The sequence below is a fragment of the Ambystoma mexicanum genome, chromosome 1q (assembly GCF_040938575.1).
Source record: "Ambystoma mexicanum isolate Mex_15411 chromosome 1q, UKY_AmexF1_1, whole genome shotgun sequence".
NCBI classification, from domain to species: Eukaryota; Metazoa; Chordata; class Amphibia; order Caudata; family Ambystomatidae; genus Ambystoma; species Ambystoma mexicanum.
Window position 1 is genome coordinate 192,824,507 of NC_090922.1, and position 19,453 is coordinate 192,843,959.

Consider the following 19,453-nt stretch of genomic DNA (forward strand, 5'->3'; position numbering starts at 1 on the left):
GACAAGCAAATTCTCCTTTCCCGCTCCTTTTCCTACACTGACGATGCTGCTAGGCTAAATTCCACTTACGCCACCATCCAAGCTTGGATTGCGACCCATGGCCTCTGCCTTAATGATGAGATAACTGAAATTCTCATCATTGGCCCTGCCACATTGCTGAAATATATTGAACCTCAATACACAGCCTCTCATATTGATGGTTCTCTTTTCCCAATTTCTCATATGTCAAAACACTTGGGAGTATACCTCGATTCCACTCTCTCCCTAACCCATCAAGTCAACACCATAGCCTCATCAGCAGCCTACTTATTTAAACTACTAAATGCCGCCAGACCATTCCTCTCCAGTGACAGTTGCCTGACGATTGTCTGGGATGTAGTGGGTGCCAGACTTGTCTACTGTAATGTCCTCATCACTGGGACATCGATCCAAAATATAAAGAAACTCCAAACTTTTCAAAATAATGCCCTGGATGCCGACTTGAACATCCCTACATCAGAGCACATCTCAGCCACCTGTAGAGAAGTTCATTGGCTACCTGTCTATGAGAGAATAGAATTCAAGACGCTCGCTCTCTATTACCCATAAGTGAATCTCCAAATCTGCCCCGCCATACCTTTTGCAAAAAATCACTAAGTCTCACTTGACTAGGTCCACCAGAACCCCTTACATTTACAGATTGGTGCAGCCTAAGGTCAAACGTGCCAAAGCTGGTAGTGCCAGTTTCACAGTCATTGCTGCCAAGCGATGGAACATTCTCCCCCCTGAACTGAGAGCGGAGGAATCTTACTGGGCCTTCTGCATAGTATTAAAGACATGGCTATTTGTCTAACCAGCTGCACCTGCCACCTGCTGTGACTGAGTGTACCCCAATGTGACCACCATTCCACTCTCTTGTAATTGTTATGTATGCTGTTTTTGTTCTTTGGCCCACGGGCTTCATGTAACCGGTTCTCTGCAGCACCCAGATGCCTCAGGGCTCGTGTGCACTATACAAATAGAAAAATAAATAATAAATAGATAAATAACCTATCATTCTTCATGATCCATGGGTATTTATGGTCTAAACAAAAACTTTTCAGGTATTCTCAATATTTTACCTATCAACTTGGGTAACCATGATCATAAAACAGTCACCCCATACAAAAATACTTCTGGGTCTAAGGGGGCTCCTCATAAAGGTTTCTGTCCTGTGAAGGCTAATATAAATTTGTTCACATTCATATATAATCCCTGGAGTGGAACATGCTATTCTTTCGTCAGTAAAAGATATTGGGCCTCATTTCGAGTTACCTCCAATTTTACCACTACGCCAAATTATGAGTTTTGGCTTTAAGTAGAAGATTTACCTCCAGCAAAACCCTGGAGGTAAATGTTACCAGTCAATGCCAAAAAATATGCAGAATTGGCGGAATTACCGCAGCAGTAATTCTGTGGCGGTAATTTCGCAAAAGAAAAGACCCATTGGGTCCAATGGACCCAAAATAAATGGTGATTTACACCGCTGCCACCACTTGTAATCAGGCAGAACTTCAGCCTGACCAAGTGGCAGTAACAGTAAATCTGTTTGGTGGTATTTCAGAGGATTTTCCTCTGAAATACCTCCAAATCATAATGAGGCCCATTTTCATGTTTAGATTTGTCATAAAGTCACGTTCTAGTATGTTAACAGATGTCTGCTGAGAATATAATAAGGGCATGGATTGGTAATTCGTCTGTAAAAGGAACTAAACTCATCGCCCCAGAGAATCCCTGAGCATTCATGCATGTGCCTGACATGGGGTATTTTCCTTCCAGGACACAGGAACGAGTTGCTCTGGTCTCTACAAGGAAGGAAAATGTATTGCCTCTCATTGTAACCTTGACTCTTGGTTCCTCTTGGGGGTCTGTTGTCACTGACAGTACTGAACATATCAGGTCACTCTCTGGGCTGTCCTATTGTGTATATAAATTCATCCCTGCACCAATGAAAGGATTTCCTCCTACCACGGTCACACTCCCTAGTTTAGGTGCAGGTGTTTGCGATATTCCTACATTGGTGTTCCACTGTGGTTGCATGGCCTGTTGTGTCTGTGCTTGCTGGGCCTGTATCTGTTGGGCTTGCATAGGCACTTGCTGTGGTTGCCCTTGTGGCAATTGCATCTGCAGTGGAGCTTGCTGTGTTTGCTGTGGTTGTGGCGCACGTGCCTGATTCTGCCTCTGATCTTGGGTATAATATTCCAGTGGTTGTGTATTATATTGTGGAACATAGCCCATTTCCCCTCTTGGAGCTTGAAAATTCTGCTGCATGCTCCCTCTACTTGCCCCCTCTACTTCAACATGTTCTGGCTGTATGTTGCATTTTCTGGCAATTGCAACATTGTTGTGGTTATCCACCATTAAATCCTCCTCCTCCCTAAGGGTTCTGAAATCCACCTCATCCTCCTCCCCTGGGTCCATTCCCTCTTCCTCTTGGCCAAAAATGTTACCCACTCTGATCCATAGGATATACTACATTACTTTGCTGCACTGGCCACATCTCTTGTGTCATTATTTCCTCATTACTTGTCAATACCACTCCCTCTATGACTAATTTTGAAATGAAATTCCGAACTAACTTCTCTTCCTCCTGCTTTCTACTCAAAATGTTCTTCTTATTCTTCACTTGCAACAATCAGCAATGGTGCACAATAGTCAATTCTACTTCTGGCAATGGCTTTGCTTCCATCCCTACCTGTTTCTTCATCTACCTTTGCACAGGCTTGGGCTGTCCCTGGCATAAAATGTGATAAAATAATGGCACTGTTGCCACTGTTTTGTCAAACGGGCCCTCGTCTCGAGACGCCATCTCTCTTGAATTTCTTGAATAAAGGCAACAGGATCTGCAATTAGTAAATGGCGCTGCATCATGTGTCGTATTTTTATGCAGTCACACTTGCATATCCTGCTGGCTTCTAAATGTCATCAGCCCTCTCCCCTAGCATGGCTGCTAGCATGCCTTTCATGTCACTTATGGTTAATGTCATTCCTGATGTCATTTTTTTTTAATTCATAAATCCATTTTCTCCCACCTGAAGTCAAACTAGGCAATTTACATTTCAAATTATCCTTGTCCATTTGTGGCCATGGAGTATATTCTGGTCATCCTCCCACTTTCTCTAATGATGGAATTTTGTGAAAACTCTGATCCATAATCATACCCACTGTTAAGATGGATTTCTGAACTCTGTCCTTGAGGGGCAGAGGTTCAGAAGGCCAGCCTAGTTTCTTGGAACAGGGTAACCTCTGGACAAGCCAGACCAATCAGGGTAGCAATGGTGGCGGTCAAGACTAGGTCTCAAGAGGGGTGAGGGTGACTGAAAGCCCGCAATGAGCACACAAAGCAAGGACACTTCCAAATCACTCCAAGCAGGTGTTATATTAAAAATATAGACACATTTATTACAAGGCTTCTGTAACATTGACCATAGTAAAGAATCACTGTAAAACTCAAGTAAACCAACACATCACAATCAAATACAATATATATACAATTACCGGTCTAAAGAGTTAGAAGCACAAAATATGCAGACCACCAAGATGGTGAGGAAAACAAGCAGTGCAAGTAATCGTTAGACCCAGTTCGCCTTCAGAGGCCACCTAACTAGAAGGAAGTCTGAGCCCTACGAAGAGTGGAGCCTTGTGCTCAAAAGTACCTGCACACGCTGGTGCCAACGGGCCAAGGGGAGTCTCTTCAAGGAAATCAGGCAGTTCAGAGCGGTGAACAAATGAGGATGAACAGATCTCCGCTAATCAAGCGCAACCTCCATTTGTGGGCAGAAGCAGAGCGCGAGTGCGAAAAAGGCATGCTGTTTAACATTGTGTTGAAAAGCTACAGGGTACTGCAGGAGGGCGACCGGTTCCTAGCGTTGCTACTCACCGGTCCCCGATGCAGGCAGACCCAGGCTTCTCTGCGTCAGTTGCAGGGCTGGCAGGTTCAGATACGAGCAGGGGACGTCTCGGCGTTGTGTACATTCCACGGCAGCAGAAGTTAGAGTTGAGGATGTCCCAAATGCAGCGAACCCGCACAGTTTGTTACCACAGCAGGGCAACGCAGCGGCCGTGTGTATTTCAGCCCAATGCACACTTCTCACTTCAGACCTGGGAATGCCAAGTGTATGAATCGTGTGAGAGTGCTAAGGACTCGGAATACAGCAGCAACCTGACGGCGGTGACAGACCAAGGCTCCTGGGTAGGCTGGTCAGTTCATTGGATGGCCCAGGGACGCTTCCGAAGGCTTACGTGCAGGAGATGATGAAGATGCCGAGAATAGTTGTTCCCACTATTCCAAAGGGTCGAAGTACCAGTACAAGCCTACTCGTTCGATCAGCGGCAGAATGGTCTCACAGGGCGACAGCAGTGCAGAGGAGCAGTCCTTCAACGGGTCACCAGCGATTCCTCGGTTCAGCCTCTTAGTTGCAGGATACTTGGCTCCTGTATCCGTCATTCGTGAGAACTCAGGAGATCGACATGGTAGTGGTGTTTCCAGCCTCCTCTTATCCAGAGTTCCCTTCGCGCCAAAACAGAGAGGACCCAATGGGAGATCTGCTCCCAAAACACTCACACCATACGTGGACCTATCACGGACCACGGTGGTCCCAGGCATTCAAGACACACTAGACTCTCTGGCACCCAGGATGTGTATTGGGACCAGACATCCCAGCCCACATCCTGGAGGCACACACAAGGCCTGCAGAAGCCCGCGAAAGCATCTGTTTTTCGCGGGAAAGTACATGCCCAAATAAGGAAGGCCCTGGGTCGGCTCGACCTGGGGAAGGTGAAGGGGGCAAGACAGTCAGCGGGCAGGACAAAGAGCCTCGTGGTCTGACCATTTTGAAGCCAGGCCACCATTTTGGGCTAAGCGCGATAAATGCGCTTAAACAGCCAAAAAGAGCTCAAAACACAAAGAAATGATCGCTGCCACCAGTCCCGTCCGTGATTCACTTGCACAATTCGTTAACAATCCAAAGAGAGTGTCTAGGGCCTGTAGAGTGACTAGAGACCCAAGAGAGCAGTAACTTAGCTTACAGTGCCCTCTTGTGTCATGTTGCGCGAAAGCTGCAACTTGATAAAAGAACTACGGAAAACAATGTTTCCCGGTACTGACTGTCTTAAGGGCATGTCAGTTTCCCCGTAAGAATGGAGCGAAAGCCCAGAGGAGTGCGGCAGAAGGCTGCACTTCTCTGGCAAAGTCTAGATCAGGGTGAAAACAACAGCAAAAAGTTTAGGGGTTGCCACATGGAAGGAAAATTACCTACAATTAGAAAATCTTTCCAAACACTCACCCCTCCCAGACTATGGACAGGGGGAACTAATCCACCCATGGATCAGTCTCTTGTTCAGGTCGGTTAAACATTCTGGACAACCCATCAGCATTGCTATGTTGGACACCTGGCCTATGCTCAATAGTGAAGTCAAAGCCTTGTAGACTTATGGACCACCTAAGCAACTTTCGATTCTCTCCCTTCATGTTCATCAGACACTTTAAGGGCTTATGGTCAGTTTGCACAGTGAAGTGGGTCCCATAGAGGTAGGGCCTCAGCTTCCGTAGGGCCCACTCAACAGAGAAACATTCTTTCTCCACTGTGGACCATCTGAGCTCTCTGTCCTTAAGTTGGCGACTAATGAAACCAATAGGGTGTTCCTTACCCTACTCATCTACTTGCGATAGTACAGCTCCTCTCCCAGTGTCAGAGGCGTCTGTCTGCACAATAAAAGGTCTTTGATAATCAGGGGCCCTGCGGACAGGGGCCTGGCACAAGGAGTCTTTTAAGCCGTTGAAGGCCTTCTCACACTCGTCGGTCCAAGTTACCTTCTTGGGTTTCTTCAGAGTGGTGAGGGCAGTCAAAGGGGCAGCTATGGTGCCATAGTCTGCCATGAAGTTGCGGTAATACCCCGTGAGTCCTAAGAAGGCTCTCACTTGGGTCTGTGTAGTGGGGGTAGGCCAGTCTTGTACTGCTTGTACTTTACTGGGTAGAGGCTGTAACCCTCCCTCCACCTACTTCATGTCCAAGGTAAACCACTGAGCCTTGTCCAATCTGGCATTTACTAGCCTTTATGGTCAAGTGTGCTTTCTGAAGAGCCTGTAGTACAATCCCGAGGTGTTTCACATAGTCTTCCCAGGTGGCGCTGAAAAGTGCTATATCGTCCAGATATGCAAGACAGAATTCATCCAACCCATTCAACACATGATTCACAAGCCTCTGAAAAGTGGCAGTTGCATTCTTCAACCCGAACGGCATTACCCTGAATTGGTAAAGGCCGTCTGGAGTGGAAAACGCTGTCTTCTCCTTGGCATGTTCTGCTAAGGCTATTTGCCAATAGCCCGCAGTGAGGTCAAACGTGCTGAGGTACTTGGAGGCACCCAAGGTATCCACCAGCTCATCTGTTCGAGGCAAGGGGTGTGCATCTGTCTTGGTGACAGCATTCAGAGCCCTGTAATCCACACAGAACCTCAATTCAGAAGTGCCTGCTTTTGGAACCAAAACCACAGGGCTGGACCAAGGACTACTAGAGGGTTCAATCACCCCAAGATCTAACATTTTGTTGACCTCTGTCTTAATGTAAGACCGTACTTTGTCTGACATCCTGTATCCTCTATTTTAGGTAGGAACGCTGTCTCCTGTGTCTATGTTATGTTTGCACCAAGGTGTCAAACCAGGGGACTGTGAAAACAGGGGGGGAAATTGCCTAAGCAAACTTTTCACCTCAGCCTGCTGATCAGAAGTCAGGTGAGGGGCCACTCGGATACCCTCAAAGGAGGTATCTGAAGGACCGCTTTGGAACAGGTTGGGGAGAGGTTCAGACTCCTCTTCCTCAACATCTGAAGCCAGTAGCAGTGCTGCGATTTCGACTCTTGGGACGAAAGCCTTCAGCCTATTTACGTGGAACACTTTTGGAGCCTGTCCAGGTCTTCCAAGGTCCACTAAATAGTTGACCTCTCCCAGGGGCTCCACCACTGTGTAAGGGCCTGACCATTTGTCCTGTAAAGCTCTAGGCCTTATGAGATCCGTGATCAGGACTTGTTGACCATGTTTAAAGTTGATGAGGGAAGCTTTCTGGTCGTACCAATGTTTCACCAGCGCTTGACCTGCCTTGAACTTGTCACTAGCCAGACCCATGAGTAGTACCATCTGTTTTCTGAGCCCTAACACATAGTCGACTACGTTGGTACTAACCGGGAGAGTGGGCATCTCCCATCCCTCCTTGACTATGGCTAAGGGTCCCCGCACAGGGAGACCAAACAGAAGTTCAAAGGGGCTGAAGCCAACACCCTCCTGTGGTACCTCTCGTTAGGGAAACAGTAAGCATGGTAAAAGAAGAACCCATTTTCATATTTGAGGTTCTTCCAGAGCCCCAATCATACTCTTTAACGTTCTGTTGAACCGTTCCACCAGACCATTGGTCTGGGGGTGGTATGCAGAAGAGAACTTGTAGGTGACCCCACATTCCTTCCACATAGCCTGCATATACTTTGACATAAAGTTGCTGCCTCTGTTAGACACAACTTTTTTAGGGAAGCCAACCCTAGTAAAGATGCCAAGTAACGCTTTTGCAACTGACTTGGCAGTTACAGTTTTCAATCTGATGGCCTCAGGATATCTGGTAGCATAGTCGACCAGCACCAGGATAAACCTATTGCCTGAGGATGTTGGCGGGTCGAGGGGACTAACGATGTCGATCCGTACCCTTTCGAATGGTATTCCCACAACTGGGAGTGGCACCAATGGAGCTTGGATTGTTGAGCCACTCTTACCATATAACTGGCAGGAGGCACAACTCCTACAGTGACTTTCTACTTGCACCCCCATCTTGGGCCAGTAGAAGTGCATGGATAACCTTTGCTTGTTCCTCTTAATACCAAGGTGACCAGCAAGGGGCACTTCATGTGCCAGCTGCAGGAGGAAGGGTCTTACAGCAAGGGGAACCACCAACCCCCTATTGTCTCCTTCTGTAGACTCTGTGGGCTCACTATACAGGAGTCCACCTTCCCAATAAATCTGATGCTTCCCAGGAGGTTCGCCCTCAAGCTGGGAGCAGGCCTGTCTCCTTAGGCCTTCCAGATGTGGGCACTCACGTTGGCCTTTACTGAATTCTTCCCTGACAGGACCACCTTCTACTAACAAGTCTTTTAGTTCAGGATGGTCATTGGGGTCAAATACTTCAGGTATCGCCGCCTCCTCGTCAGGTCCGGGCGATTGACCAACTTCCTCCACCGCAGTGGTAGGTGAGTTCGGTCGAATATTTTCTTTCCCTCGTTTTGGTTTCTTTACTCCTTTAACCTTGGGTTTCCCCTTTGCTTGGGGCAGCACATTGGTCTTGGCCAAGGCTGCCCGTGTTTGAGACCGTGTGCAGGGTCTGTCAGCAGTGTCTCCTACGAGCCCTAAAGCTCTGAGATCGTTGCCCAACAAGACCTTTCCTGGGACGTTTCTCTGAATGCTCACTGGAATCCTGACTGCTGTACCATTTAAAGTAAGATTTACAGGTCTAACTGGAAACATGTGAGGTGGGCTGTCAGCCAACTTAGTGGGCATCAGAGTAGCTCTGGCAACTTCCTCTGAGTCTACCAAGGTAGAATCCACTACAGTTCGACTGCACCCACTATCCCTAAGAGCTGGAGTATCTACTCCATTGATCAGCACACTGTCTTTAAAGTAGTGCTTGGTGTTACCTGGAATCCTAGCATAAGCCTCTGTGACTTTAGACTCCCAGGAACCCAGGGAAACTAAAACTACCTCAGCTTCTATCCCACTGGGGAAGGAGTCTGAGGAGAAGGATGCTCCTGTAATCTCTTCTTCCTCGTAGGAGGAGAAGGCCAGATTAGCTGAGTGGACCCCCAAAGGTTTAACCTTACACCGGGGATCCCCCTTCATGTGGTCAGTTGCTCCACAAGCAAAACAAGATCCATTGGGTCTGTTTACGTAGGGAGGCTTATTATAACCAGAGTTCTGTTTTGGAGGCTGACCTCCACTACTCTGTGAGTTATCTTGTGTCTTACCCTTATTTTTCTTTTTGTGGCCCTTTTGAGAAGAAGATTTATCAGATTCACCACCCTCCTTATCTTTGGACTTTTTCCCCTCCTCCTGCATACCAGGATGAGTCTTGTCCTTATGGGACAATCGATGTGACACCCATAAATCTGCTGCAATGGCAAGCTTCTTAGGATCTATCTCCTTTGAATCTGCCAAATGCTGCTTAAGCTCAGGGGAAGAAGATGCAAAAATATGTTCCAGCATGACAAGACTTATCATACCTTCAAAGGTAGAAACCTTATAACCTTCGACCCAGCCAGTCAAGTTTTTTAAGGATTCGGTTACATAAGATACCCAAGTACCACCTTCTTTTTTCTTATACTCTCTGAATCATTTTAAATATTGGGCAGGAGTCTTTCCAAACTTTAAAATGAGAGTTTGCTTCAACATTGCAAAATCTGCTCGCTCAGCCTTCGAAATTTCCATAATGGCACTACAGCCAGAATGGGGCAGTCTGCTGAGTAACCAGGCAATCTTATCAGTATTGTCAACTTGTTGAACTTCACATGCATACTCAAACGCATTCAGCCAGTCCATAATGGCATTCTTTTCCTCATACACACTGAGCAGATCTTTTGGAAACCTTGGATGAGAGGAGGCCCCAGACCCATGTCCAGGACCCTTGGATCCATTTGCAACCTGAGGTTTAGCCAGTTCCAACTGGTGATCCCTGTCTTTCTGTTTTTCTGCCTGTTCAATTTGTAGTTTGGCCATGTTGAAATCAAGCTCCTTCTGCCTAAACAGCAGTTCTTGCTTCTTGTATTCAAGCATGGCCTCCCCATCGACACTGGCAGAGGAAACATTAGACATCTCATCCTCCCTGTCATCATGGTCGCGGTGGACCAGTGCAGCGGCAGAACTGTCAGTTCTAGCAGTGAGAGCAGCCCCACCTCCTTCTGCACTGTCCTCGGAAGTTATAGCGTCAAGCTGAGCTTCTTGCCACACCACGATTCTTTGGATCATATCCGATTTGGTGCCTTGAGAGGAGACACCTCTCTCCGCACACATCTTTTTCAATGTTTCGGATTTAGAAGCATTTAAAGTTAACAAGGTATTTGTTTCCATACTGTTAGATAGGACTATGGCCTTTTACGACAATTCACTACGTGTCCTGGTAGGAATAACTTGAAATGCCTTCGCTCGTGCGCAACACTGGATACCTTCAGTCGTATCCCACCGCTGTACACCAATTTGTTAAGATGGATTTCTGAACTCTGTCCTGGAGGGGCAGATGTTCAGAAGGCCAGGCTAGTTTCTTGGAACAGGGTAACCTCTGGACAAGCCAGATCAATCAGGGTAGCGATGGCGGCGGTCAAGACTAGGTCTCAAGAGGGGTGAAGGTGACTGAAAGCCCGCAATGAGCACACAAAGCAAGGACACTTACAAATCACTCCAAGCAGGTGTTATATTAAAAATATAGACACATTTATTACAAGGCCTCTGTAACATTGACCATAGTAAAGAATCACGGTAAAACTCAAGTAAACCAACACATCACAATCAAATACAATATATATACAATTACCGAAGGGTATAAAGAGTTAGAAGCACGAAATATGCAGACCACCTAGATGGGGAGGAAAACAGGCAGTGCAAGTAATCGTTAGACCCAGTTTGCCTTCAGAGGCCACCTAAATTGAAGGAAGTCCGAGCCCTACGAAGAGTGGAGCCTTGTGCTCAAAAGTACCTGCACACGCTGGTGCCAACTGGCCAAGGGGAGTCTCTTCAAGGAAATCAGGGAGTTCCGAGCGGTGAACAAATGAGGACGAACAGATCTCCGCTACTCAAGCGCAACCTCCACTTGTGGGCAGAAGCAGAGTGCGAGGCGAAAAAGGCGTGCTGTTTAACACAGCGAGGAAAAGCTACAGGCTACTGCAGGAGGGCGACCGGTTCCTAGCGTTGCTACTCACCGGTCCCCGGTGCAGGCAGAGCCAGGCTTCTCCGCGTCAGTTGCAGGGCTGGCAGGTTCAGATACGAGCAGGGAACGTCTCGGCGTCGTGTAGATTCCGCGGCAGCAGAAGTTAGAGTTGAGGATGTCCCAAACGCAGCGAACCCGCACAGTTTGTTACCACAGCAGGGCAACGCAGCGGCCGTGTGTATTTCAGCCCGATGCACACTTCTCACTTCAGACCTGGGAATGCCAAGTGTACGAATTGTGTGAGAGTGCTAAGGACTCGGAATACAGCAGCAACCTGATGGCGGTGACAGAGAAAGGCTCCTGGGTAGGTTGGTCAGTCCACTAGATGGCCCAGGGACGCCTCCGAAGGCTTATGTGCAGGAGATGATGAAGATGTCGAGAATAGTTGTTCCCACTATTCCAAAGGGTCGAAGTACCAGTACAGGCCTTCTCGTTCGATCAGAGGCAGAATGGTCTCACAGGGCGACAGCAGTGCAGAGGAGCAGTCTTTCAGCGGGTCACCAGCGATTCCTCGGTTCAGCCTCTTAGTTGCAGGATACTTGGCTCCTGTATCCGTCGTTCGTGAGAACTCAGGAGATCGACATGGTAGTGGTGTTTCCAGCCTCCTCTTATCCAGAGTTCCTTTCGCGCAAAAACGGAGAGGACCCAATGGGAGATCTGCTCACAAAACACTTGCACCATACATGGACCTATCACGGACCACAGTGGTCCCAGGCATTCAAGACACACTGGACTCTCTGGCACCCAGAATGTTTATTGGGACCAGACATCCCAGCACACATCCTGGAGACACACACAAGGCCTGTAGAAGCCCGCGAAAGCATCTGTGTTTCGTGGGAAAGTACATGCCCAAATAAGGAAGGCCATGGGTCGGCTCGACCTGGGGAAGGTGAAGGGGGCAAGACGGTCAGCGGGCAGGACAAAGAGCCTCGTATTCTGGCCATTTTGGAAGCCAGGACACCATTTTGGGCTAAGCGCGATAAACGCGCTTAAACAGCCAAAAGGATCTCAAAACACAAAGACACGATCGCTGCCACCAGTCCCGTCCGTGATTCACTTGCACCGTTCGTTAACAATCCAAAGAGAGTGTCTAGGGCCTGTAGACTACAAACTAGAGACCCAAGAGAGCAGTTACTTATCTTAAAGTGCCCTCTTGTGTCATGTTGCGCGAAAGTTGCAACATGATAAAAGAACTACGGAAAACAACGTTTCCCGGTACTGACTGTCTTAAGGGCATGTCAGTTTCCCCGTAAGAATGGAGCGAAAACCCAGAGGAGTGCGGCAGAAGGCTGCGCTTCTCTGGCAAAGTCTAGATCAGGGTGAAAACAACAGCAAAAAGTTTAGGGGTTGTCACATGGAAGGAAAATTACCTACAATTAGGAAATCTTTGCTAACACCCAACTATGCTTTGTGTCTTCCAGGTGGGGCTAGTCTCACCCATGTGTCTCTGTCCTGGTAGTGACCTTAATCTGCTTTCATAAGGCAGGGAAACATCTCTTGCAATCTGTGACCATGATTGTGGTTGTTCAGTGTATCGTGTCAGCTGTGGTGTTTTTTTATTTAGTGTCTGACCCTTTTATCCCGTTCTCTACACTCAAATCTTTCGAAAAACTGTCTGTCTGCTCTTTACGCTCTCTCGTTTTCTTCCCTTTCTTCGCCTGACATCATTAAGCCCCAGCTTGTGTGACTGGCATCCCTCTCCACATCATCAAGATCTAATCTACTTAAAGACAGCATTCTATGCTCGTCAGTCAATGCGTCACCTGACCCTCCTCCTACTTGCCTCAATAAAGATTCTTCGACATCCTCTTGAGTTTTATTCCCATCTTTATCCCTCATTTGCCTGTATAAATCCCCAATCCTCTTCCCTATATTTTCTGCTTTGTGCTTGTCAGCCCATATCTGTATTCTCAGTATCCCTTGCAGCTCTCTGCTGGGCTGCAATTACCCTCTCTCTTCTTCAAATCGTTCTCTTTCTTCAATCAGCACTATCCTTCTATGAAATAGATAATCAATCTAATCATCCTTTAGCCCACTATTTCTGTTCATCTCAACTTCCCTTCTTCTCATCTGTCTTCTCTCTTCTTCCTCTTGCCTTTTTTCAATCTATGTACTTGCATTCTGTGTATTTCTATCTCCTCTCGTTTCTTCTCTTCTAGTCTCTCTTTTTCTTTCCTTGCCTTGTACCTTCTTCATTCTTCTTTTTGCTTCCTCTCTTATTCCTTCTCTTCTTCGTATGCTCTCTTGTTTTCTCTTTCATTCTTTTCCCGTTCTGTTCTTTCTTCCCTTTCTCAAACCCCATCAATGCCCTTATCATCTAGCTTAAGTAATATCTGTCCTCCCATCCATTCATTCTGTACTGTCGTCACTCCCTTAACCTTTTATTTCACTTCCCTTTGTCTCCTTGCTCTATCCTCTATCTCCATCTGCCTGTCATGTCTGTCCTTTCTCTCATCACAATGTTTACATTAATTGCATGTTGGCAGATATTTGCATTCTCTACTTTTACTCTCTTCCATGTTGTCCTCACTATTATAAGCGGGGGGCTTGTCTGTCTGATTAACATGCCCCACCACTGCTTTCAATTCCTTTCAGGATAAAATCAGTGTTCCTCAGTATCTGTGCTCTTGTTTTCATAAGGGGCAAGAGGAGTTTTTTCGAGAGTGGAAAGAAGAGCCAAAAGCGTCATATCCTGCTCCTTATGCTGATTAAGCATCCACTCCTTCTCAGGTGGATCTTTTTTCTTGCTCTGATACATTTTCCACAACTCTAAAACTGACAATATTTTCTGTAGCTTGTAGCATGTAAATATGTTGTCATATGTCGCAATATTGTTTTTGACAGCAACCCCTGTTGAGGCCACGACATGAGTGTTTTATTAGTTGTGCCTCTGATACACTCTGTGTGACATTGTCTTACCTTGGGTGTGTACCTTGGCAGTGTCCTACATATGTGTAGAAGAGGAGTTATTTTATCAAAAATAGTATACTGATTTATTTGAGCAGGCACCATCAATTGCTGCTTATTACACAAACACCAATGTTTTAACCACTTTCAAAATCTATGCATTGATGTTCTTTTTGTTGCTTCGTTTACACTTTCTATCAAGTTTACCTGTTTCTTTTTTATTATTGATGTTTTAAGATTCACTTTGTTATTTATTTATTATTTGATTTATTCCCTCCTGATTGACATCAATCTCTTGATTTAAAAATTGATGACTTCCTTAATGTTTTCCTATTGTTTTTTATCTCCTTATCTAGACACAATAAAAGTTTTATACAGACATATTTATAACCCCATACACATGTGCACTTTTACATTTCCTGCGTAAACCTTCCTTTACTATCTCTAGTAAAAATGTATCACATTTCACTTTTTACCCAATTTTGGAGTACGATATGCACTCTTCTTCTTGGCTTTGCCTCAGAAATCCTTAAATAATACCCCTATATTTGGAGTTTTAGTGCATACCCTTCCGCCCCTCTTGGAACTGGGAATCGAGGCATCTATTTCTCTTCTTATCCCGAAAAATCATGTTACTCGTATACATATATTTGCAATACAGTCCCTCACTCTGTTTTTGACACCATCAATGTTCTTCTTACATCCATGGCTCAGTTCGAGTCCCTCACAATTGACTCTTCCCCAATCGACCAGGTTGCCTTCAGTACGTGGGGCACCTGCAGGGACCGGACAGGAATTTCGTCAAAGGGCGCCACCTATTGACTGATTCTCCTCACATGTGTATTTGCGTGCTGATCTCCGCAGGAAGCTCCTCAGTCTTCTGGCTAATGGTGGAATCAATCAAGAGTCTGAGAGTCTAGATCTGGGCTTAGGTTGATTAGACCAGAACCATTTGCACTGCTACCAAAAAGTGCTCGAGCACCTTGAAGCATCTCATGTGCTAGGTGGAATTAACAATAAAGATCTCAGACCCAAATAACCAGACTCAGAACCAAAGAATATGGCAAAGTACTACTTTATTATCAGCATACAATAAAGTAGGGCAATCCGGCAAATAACAGGCTGTAATTCACACACTTACAACCAAAAGTGATTATACAATGGCTTTATACCTCGATGTGCATCCTAGTGGCAAACTAAAACCTATTGAAGGGAGGGATTGGTTTGGGGAACATATGTACCTATAGTATACATTCACTTTAACATTAACATTAACATTAACATAAGTGTTAATAATGTCATGGGCTGCCCCTTTCCTGATGGGCACGCCTCTAACTAACTCTAAATATGTATAATACTAATTATAGCAGAAATAATGGCAGTGGGTTGGTCTCTGCAACATTGTATAGCATGTTGCTACATAGACCGTCTGATTGGTTTTCATGCTTTCCCAACCTTGGACTTTTGGCTCTCTAGCAGCACATGAGAAAAACGAAACTCAGGTGCCGCAAGCAATATCAGACTACTCCACACTTTCCCAATTAGTCCATTGTCTCTCATCAGTTAGTCCGCAAGCCAAGGCGTCTCCTTTGAGTTGAGCTCAGAGCCTGCTCTCTGCTCTAGGACATTCAAGGGAGGGTAGGCACACTAATATATTCACGTCAGATTAATGAATAGCCCTTGTTTTCGACTTCTGAAGCATGTCTGAGGAGACCACAAATGTGTCCATCTCGACCTTCTATTTACTGCTATTTGATTAAATTGTGCTGGGGGTCATTACTCCTCTCGGCTTCTAGAGATGTGCTCACTCCATCTTGAATGGGCTTTCTGCATCTTTAACTGTCTAAAACTTGGCTCTCGCAAATGTTTTCTCCTTCGCTTAATCTGAGAGAAATATGTTTTACGTACATGTTTATCCTTTTGACTCCCCTGTGCCTTCTAATAATTTGTTGAAATAGCATCCTAGATCCCAAGCCAATACACTCTTCTTTATTCCTCACACAAAACTGTTTTTCCAGCGTCTCCTGTCTCTGCAGCCCTGGTCTGTCTCCAAGGTAGCCTGAATGGTTTTAATACGAGTCTGAAGTCCATCTTTCCATCATGGTCACTTTCGCCATGTTATGCTTTCCTCTACAGCAAGCTTTAATATGTCTCATCTACCTTGTGTTTCTGCATATGTACATTTATTAATCACCAGGTCCCTTTACCTTTTTGCATATACAGTTTCTTCATATTCGATTACATGTTTCTCTTGGTACTTCTTTTACATCTTTATTCTTTGAGTATTTGAATATCATTTCAGTGAGTCTCAGTATCTCGCCTCTATGACATCATTCTGCTCTTGTCAGCTTTCATCTATAGCTCTATGATGTCCAATGGTGTATGCAGACATCGTTCCACCCTCTCATTGCGGGTTTACATTCAATATGGTTGACTGAGTGAATATCATCTCTCATACACTCATTTCGGTATTAGGATGATACCTGATGTCCCACTTAGGGCTCTTCTCCTACTGTTCCCGTATGATGGAGGTGAGGGGGAGGGAGCTAGAGAAAACATGCCCACCTCCTCCTCTACAATTATCACTGACACATATCACCATGAATGGGGCTGCTCAGTATGTGGGCGTATGTTTGAGACAAAGATTTACTCAGTTTGGGCTTTGGTTCTGTAATGAAATCTTATAATAACAAGGATTGACAATGACAACAGTTTGGGCTTTGGTGTAAGCATGGGAAAGGCCCTTGTCAGGCACTGCTGTAGTCATATTTACTTGCTATTGATGGTAGCATGCGCACACTGCTGCAAGTACATGGCCATCTAAAAGCAGTGATTGGCAAATGCCTAATACTTATGCACAAGCCAAAACTGTTGGCTTTGCCAATGCTTGTTTTTAACAGGACTTCAGTGAAGGACACACATATTGCTTATAAATCTAGGAGCTGATGGCAGAACTGATAAAGGCATTTTTATTACACCAGTAGCACGGTTACAAACTCTAACTCAGTCATTCATTCTCAGAAGACTGCTTTGAAAAAACAATGGCAGGCCCTTTGGGTGCAAAGTTTGTTGATAAGGCTTGATCAAAGTGAGCTCAAAGAGTTTCCAGGAGGAGGTGTTTTGGGTGGGAAGGGGCAGAAACTGGGGAGTAATGGCCATATAGGTTGGCATGGCCATGGGCAGTGAATGGGTGGGCAAATAACTAAACAACACCTGCATTCTTTGTGCCCCTATTCAAATGCCATTTCTCACTATCTGCACTCTAATGCAATAGTTTCGGTTTATAGGGGGCTTTAAAGCTCAAAGTAAAAATTGCAGTGAGGGTAAGTGGCGTTGAGACATAAAGGCAAGGCTGTTTATTTTCCACTTCTGTAACTCGCCATGTGATTGCGGTGGTTTGCCATCATGTCAGTGGGAAGACGTTGGTAGCGGCACTTCATGTGCGTGCCGTTGCTAGTGTTAGACCTGTCTGTGCACTTTCATGTAATTCATTCCTCTTGCTGTGGAACTTGTAGTCGTGATATCTAATCCCGGCTGCCCAGTTTTACTAAATTGTGTGACCCTAGGGGAAAAAAAAAATAGGCTCCTGATTCGTATTGGAACAAACAAGGCAGTGAGTGTTAACACCTGGGATTTGTTGCTGCCTCTGACCTTATACTTGATTCCCAAATGGGCTGATTCATGGAACTTTTACCACAGTGCAAAGTGACTTTGTGCTGCCAACTAACACCCTAATTGACAGAGCGGCGCAAGGTGTGTTTTTGCCGAGCAAAGTCACTTTGTACAGCAAAAATACAGTTCACACCGCTCTGTGAATTAGGGTGTTTAGTTGGCAGCGCAAAGACACTTTGCATCAGTGGAAAGTCACTTTGCACCGAGCTCAAAGTTCCTTGAATCAGGCCCAAAAGCCTAAAAACGCAGCATATCTGGCGACACCCGTGCCATCTCTGAGGTGCACTAGAGCAAACCTCTGTGGGTCATCTTTGCGCGTGAGCCTCTCAAATATGCAGCCGGCGCCTTCCAGCTTTGTGAGTCAGATAATATAGTAACAGCTGAGATGCTCAAAGCCACGCCTCCATTTGTTAGAGAACAAACCGTGAGTGTGAATCTGGTTCTTATCGCCTTGGGCCTCAGTTCCCTCGCCTCTCAATAGTTAGAAAAGCGCCGAAAGGGGCTTAACTCCAGCATTTAAGCGCTATCAAAAATGGACACATTGTGTCTACAAAATAATGAGAGATGCGATAGCAGGAAACGATCACGCTGAAATATTCAAGTTCAGGGCATTCAGATAGCGCAGTGGGTTAATGAGCCCACTGTTCAGATCCGTGCGCAACCTGCAGACAGTTCCGGATTTAGGAAGGCCGGCTCAGACTTTTGACCTTTGACATCCCAAAAATGGGTGCCATTGAGGTGGGATTACCATCCTGTCACTGTTTGATGCCGAATGCATTAAACGCACATCAACATCTCAAAACCGCATATGCCACAGCCAAAGCCAAAAGAAGGCTACTCAATGTTTACCTGCATTTAAAATGTGAATAAAAATACTGCACATAATACGAGAGTGCTCACAGCTGTCTGCCTGTGTCCACCATGGCTGCCTGTTTAGTGCACATCAAGCTTCTTTGCTCTTCTGCGATGCTAATTTCATGATGCTCAACGGCAAGCTGCTTCCCTGTGCAACAGAGTGTCTAAAAGAAAGACTTATCACTCAGTTCCTTTTGAATATGACTTAAAATACTTTGAGTAGTCGGAGGGTTTACATAGAGCTCAAGTTGCCCCTTGCTAGGTGTTAGCTGCTCGGCCAGTTCTGGCTTTTAAGTTACAATCACTTTGCATTCTCGTACTTGTAGTCCATCACTCAGGAAGGGGAACTTCCCTTACAAGTGCAGTGCAGACTTCCAGAGGACATGAGCTAAGATCGAAGACATGCAGAACATCACGTGTGAGCTCTACATATATACATGTGAATGGTCAACCATTGACTCTGGGTGGGAGAGTGGGCAGTCGCTTGTCTACATTACTAGATGCATTGGCTTCAGGGACGGCATCTGGGCCTTTCGGACATTTCTGTTGAAATGGACCCCTAGTCTGTGGGCCCCACTGAGCAGCTGCGCCATGTTGGCAGTCGTATTCTAAAGTAACATACACTTTTAATTTGGGACATTAAAAGTATGCTGTACAGCATGCATGCTACAGGCTGCCTTTGCATGCCATCACCTCCCTGAGCTGTTGAGTAACCAGCAGGGTTCTTCTCACGCCTTTGCCTTTTTACTCCGGCGCCCCCTACATTAGTAATGTGTGCTTTACAGCGCACCCGTGATGGGTTCCCTTTGCTGCCACCGTCAGGCCCCTACCTCTCGCTGGCTTTGCAGTAGCCACCGCGTCCTTTTCACCTCCTTGCCCTTTTACTCTGGTTTCGTCTGCATTAGCCCCTTGCTGGCAAAGAGCGATTCAGCGGACATTTCGTGTTCCAGCTCCCCAACGGCTGCCCGTCCTCTGACAATCTGCAGCCCCCCAACCCCCTCCCCCCCCCCGCCCGCTGCATTCTTTATACTCCATTGTAATTTAAGCACCC